Source organism: Propithecus coquereli, unplaced genomic scaffold (assembly GCF_000956105.1).
Source record: "Propithecus coquereli isolate 6110/MARCELLA unplaced genomic scaffold, Pcoq_1.0 Scaffold389, whole genome shotgun sequence".
Lineage (NCBI taxonomy): Eukaryota > Metazoa > Chordata > Mammalia > Primates > Indriidae > Propithecus > Propithecus coquereli.
In genome coordinates, this window is record NW_012149607.1 from 553463 (window position 1) to 559286 (window position 5824).

A 5824-nucleotide genomic window follows, 5' to 3' on the forward strand; every position below is an offset into this window, starting at 1 on the left:
TTTCACCAATGGAGATGAAAGCCTTTTGTTTGTGATATAACACTGTCTAATCAATCTCCTATAAAATGGCTGCCTACCTAGAAGCAGAAATGGAGGAAGCTCATACCAGTCATTTATATTTTCTCGCAAAAATATTACTCCATTAATGTTATTAAATTAACTACAAACAGTAAACTCAAGAGAAGAGAGTTCATGAAAGCTAACTGAACTATAGATAAGCCTGTGGGAGGGGCAAATTCAGCTATCTAAATCATATTACCAGGACTAGATCGAGGTATGTCTGAAATGGTAAATAAAGATAATGTGATAGTTTGTATTCAAAGATTAGACTGATAATCAGGTATATGGTTTCTAATATTCTTCATAGTCTCAACAAATCTAAACAACTGAAATTCATAAGGTTAAGTGGGGTGGGAAAGAGAAGAAACTATGCGTCAAGTCAATATGGTGTTTTAGGTAGCATTATCCTGGCTCCAGGCAACTAAACTAGAATTTAGAATAATGCTTCATTCTTGAAGGAGGGAAAAAGGGTGTAGGTCGTAGAAGCAAAGACAGAAACTCAGGAACATGAGTGCTAGAGAAGGGGTTGGACGAAGAAAGGTATGAAAGGTGTGTGGGGGTTGGGGCCCCATCCCAGGTAACCCATATATATGCCCGGCTTAGGTTACTCAGACCTATTCTATGTATATCCCTTCCCTAGTCTAACTCCCAAATCAAGACGAGAGTACCCAACACAACACCAGCTTTGTTCAGAACGGGTTGGAAGCTGGGTGGAACTGAACCTGATCACCAGGGCTGGTTGCTGAGTAAAATTGAGAAAGGCAGAGCCCATGACTGGCAGAGACCCAGGTCAGAGTACAATGTGATTGGGCATAAGAAGAAAGAGAAAACTGCTTAGATTAGGAAGACTTGGGGAATACCAATGAGAGGAAGAAGAAAAGAAAACAAAAGACAGAAGGGCCCTCTGCTCCACCCTTAGGCCCAAATAAAACACAAGACATGTATATTTCTAAGTTTTGCAAAGGATTGGTCCTTCTCAAAGTATGGAACATAACAAACATTTTGTAAGTTTTCTGGACCACCAAAAATTAGACCTCATCTAATCTAACTTGTATATCAATGGATAAGAAAATATAGACTCAGAGAAATCAGGTGAGTTGCTGTATTTCTTAAAGTGTGGATTAGCTGCCTTCAATCACTGCCTGTTGGTTTTCCCTCTGTTACCACAGGTTGGGTCTGACAGAGATTAAGAGTGTAAGGAGTTTATTAGGGAAGACTTTTGAGAGCAATAACTAGGGAAGGGAAGGGAAAGCAGCAGAAGTGGGCAGAGAGATAAGTCAAGCTTCAGTGCTGTCTCAAAAGAGGTCTCAGCAAACATCTTCAGAGGTCTCTGAAGATGACATTCATTCATTCATAGCTATCCCAAGGAGAAGTCGAGGGCTTTATACTCCTTGACTGATCAATCCTTGAATGTCATTGGCTTGGAAAGGTAGAACAACCTTGGCTAAGGGGTACTATTTAGCTGAGGCAATCCTGAAAGAGGGTAAGAGATGAAGGTTGTCAGCCCATGGCAACTTCAGTTTTGGGGAGAAGGAGGTCTTCGTTCCTGAGGGGGTAGGGCCTGGGTGGCAAATCACAGCTTCTACTGCATAGAGTGTTTCTTCCTTTATTTAATAACTCAAGGATACTGAAATAGTGGCAGCGGTAGAGTGCTCCATCCAGCTGGAACCATGGCCTCAAAATGGACAATAGCTGGAGGACGATTTGAAAATGGTTCTCGTCCCAAGAGAAGGGAAAGTGTAGTGGGCACTCCCACACTCAGAAGGCAGCAACTTGCAAATGGCGTGAGCATCACTGCTGCAGTTTCCTGGATCACCATTTACTAAGACATACTTTATTCTAGATAGGCTGTAAGAAAGAGCACTATATTTAGAGTCTGGCAGACAGAGTCCTTTCCCTGTCTCTGTCATTATCTCATTGAATCCGTTTCTTGCCTCTTGTAGTCCATTTCTTCATCTCTACAATAGGGTATACAGATCTCTTCCTCTGCCTTTATCTCCATCAGAACTATAAGAATAAAATAAATATTAATATAAAAATGCTTTGTAACTCGAAGAAGATTGCATTAATATTTCCATGAAATCCTTTGAGATCATGCAGCTTGGATCAATTAACACTTCACACTGAGACCTTACCTTAGATTTCTCCTTTACTGTTTTGTTCGTATTAACTTGATAGATTTTCAGTCATCAATAATCATGGTAGAAATAGTCTCTAAAATAGATATTTTGAAAATTTGCAGCTATTTGTAACAATACACGTCTTTCTTATCCAGTGCATCTGAAAAACGTAAAAGCAACTAAAATATAATCTTTTGTTTTGCCTATCTCTCTCCTACAGAACAGTTTCTGTTTGCCCTTACAAAAGGAGCGTGTACTTCCAACTTTATTAGATCATTAATTCTAAGCCTGAGTGAAGTTATGGTGCCCTGAAAAAACCCTGTACTGTCATAAATACCAGAAAAATAGAAGCCCAATTCCTGGATCTAACCCTTAATTTTGTGAACTCCAAAAAGTTTTAGATACCTTTTGTACCTCAATTTGACTTTTTTCAAAATGTGAAATTAAAAAAAATCATACTAAAATACGTGGATGAAGAATAATTAGTATTGAAAATGATGAATAACGAAAATAGGTCTTTTCACTAATGTTGACCATAATGATAATAATAGGGTACATATATTAATAAAAATGTCTTTCACAAAAATCAAAAGTTAAATTTACTATAGTCAAGAGGAAAGTGAGGTGTCATCTCTGGATATGATTTTTTGGCCTTTGCAGATATCATCTGACCCCATGTTTTCAAATCCTGCCAAGCAACATCTTTTAATTGTGGCTTCAGTTCTCGCTATTATTCCTTTGATTTGGGATTTCTAAGTTCACTGATAAAGGAAAATATTCATCTGAGATTATCTTCATGAGAATCTCAACATTGTTTGATGCTGAAAGTATCCAATGATTTACCCTCTGAAAGAACAAGGAATAAGGCAGATGAGTTTTATTGAAAGAAAGCGGGAAGGTCGGATTTGGGGCTATTATCTTGAGCAGTTGTGCCCAAAAAGGTATCAAAGAAATTTTAAAACAAATCCTGAAGATTTATCCCAAAGAATCCAAAATTTTGTTTAGGATTGTTACTCCCTGTTTTGAGTAGATAGACATTTAAAACTTTTGTTTTCCAGAAACATGGCCAGATTAGACAGGCAAGCAAGTGATCGAATTATGAGATCTGCATTATTTCTGACTTCTTCATATGCTCTTGACATATTTAAAATTAGCAATAAACCATGAAGGCTATAAAAAGAGACTGTATAATTGTTGTGAGTCAGACTGACCTTTTATCTGAGCTATGAGTTGCTTTGCATAATCAACCAGAACTCATCTTTACCCAGCTCCAAATCAGCTATTGCTCTGCAGCCATCCTGATGAATGAATGAGTATGGAAAACTTTGTTCCCTGAAGGGCAAAATGACAAGTCACTAAAGTGACCAGAAATTCTTCTTTGGACTCAGCTATTGATGATAATTAGGATAATTTCTCACTGATTAACCTGGGAGTTCCTTTGGGGCAGAAGATGTGTCTTATTTGTACTTACATTCTAAGGGTATTAATTAGTCTTGTTAGGATGCAAGTCTGAAAAACATCCAGTTTTTTTTTTTTTTTTTTCAGGGTATTATGAGGGTACGAACTTAATGGAGGAGATAGTATCAGAATAAGGTGGAGAAGTAAAAAGATTAGGAAGAATTAGATGTCCTGAACTCATGGAAAACTTCCCTGGGTTTCATCTCAGGAAACAGTAGTTCTGGTGGCCCTTCCTGCATGACTCAGTTCCCTACTCCTTCCCTGCTTCTCTCTGCCTGTATTTCTTTTCTGCTCACAGTTAACTTTCTTCCTTCCTTTTTCTTTTTCTTATTTTTTCGTCCCCCTTGTTTCTTCTCTTTCTTGGCTTTATTACTTCTTCACTTACCTCCTCTCATCCCTTGCTTCAACTTACTAATTTATCTTTGTGTAGCTCTACACATAGGACCTCTCTCCTTTTTGTATCTATGTTCAGCTTTCTAAATAATGAGGTCATAAATGATCCTCTAACCTCATTCCAAAATTAAGCATCCCTTTTGGGAAGAGCATTCATTTCAGGCTAATCACAGGCTCCCTAGTGACCATGTATGGTAGTTTATTGTTGTGGGACCAGGTACATCACCTCTGGCTCCAGCACCTGCTGCCAGGATGGTCAGGTCACATATTTCAAAGTACGTTTGCTTCCTTCAGAAGGTCAATGGGGCGTGTCAAAGACAAAGCCAGACATTAAAGTACTGAGAACGGATTTTACTCAGTGACCACTGACAGTAGAGGAAAGAGTTGAGCTCCATTCCGATTTGCACAGAGGTGATTGAGTGTTTGAAAGGGAAAATAAAGAAAAAGGAAGAGAGAGCAGGCAGGGGCTCAATTAGAGTCAAGAAAGTGAAAATACACAGGAGTTGTTCTATATAAATGTGATTAGGCCAGCTGTGTACCAAAGAGCTGTGCCTGTTCACTGGCAATTCTATCCTCTCACAGGGACTGGAAGACAGAGGTCCCACCCTTCCTGAGGATTATGTTTAAAAGGAAGAGTTTTTCAGGTCCTTGAGAAAGATACTCCTAGTTGTAGGAGATATATAGACATCTGAAAGGGGCAGGGAAAGGATTCAAAACTGTAAACTTTTTAAAGTAAATGCTCTAAGAAAAGGAAGTAAAGAAGCCTATTTGTTGTCTAGAAGAACAAACAGTAAATTCTTTTGACAGCCTTGAGGTTTTGTTTTTTGTTTGTTTTAGACAGAATTCAAAAGGTGGGCAACTTTTGGCTGCTAGAAGTCATGTTAAAGTTTGGTCATGTCTCTTACCCCCTTGTCCAGGGGTTTGGACAGAGTTACATGCTAGAAGTTCTTTTGTAGTCCTCTGGTATACAGTCTCTTCAGTATTTTTCAGAAGATTTACAGCCACATGCATTTAATACAGCATCTAGGACAGTACTTGTTAAAGGAATGTACACAGACACGATTGCATGAATTAATGTGAGCTACAACAGTTATGCTTTTGTTTTTAAAAAAATTGAGCAAAGTTTTAGTTACCTTATCCATGACCACTGTCAATTATCCTCTATGTGAAAAATGATTATCTCAGTGAAGTTACAGAAATTGTGGTACCAGGTTGGATGAGCATTGGGAGACTTGGATTCCCACATTTCTTGTGCTCAGGAATACACACACAGCTGGGCAGATTGTGTCTCATATCAGGAAACAAATGCAGCCCTACCCTGGCAGGTGTACTTGTGGAGTGGCATGTATATTAGGTTTTTGGCTACTCTTATCCCTTTGTCTGTAACTCCTAGGAAACAGGATGCCTTTTCCTGATTTATTCAAATGTGACATATTGGCTGGCAGTGGGCCTGGTTCTGCTGGTTATATATCTTTACAACCTAGTGAAAATTACTTCATTCATAGTGGACTATGAGTGAAATCCAAAACATATATGAAGTTTACTTGCCCCATCCTGTATTTTTCAAACACTTCTGTTTGTTTTTAACTCACTCGTATGTGAAATCTGAAAAAGTTAAAGAAAGTAGTAGAGTGGCTTACCAGGCATTAGGGGATGGGAGAAATAGGAAGATGTTGGTCAAAGGGTATAAACTTGCAGTTATAAGATGAGTAAGTTCTGGAAATCTAATGTCCAGCATGGTGACTACAGTTAATGTATACTTGAATTTGCTAGGAGATCTTAAGTATTTTCAC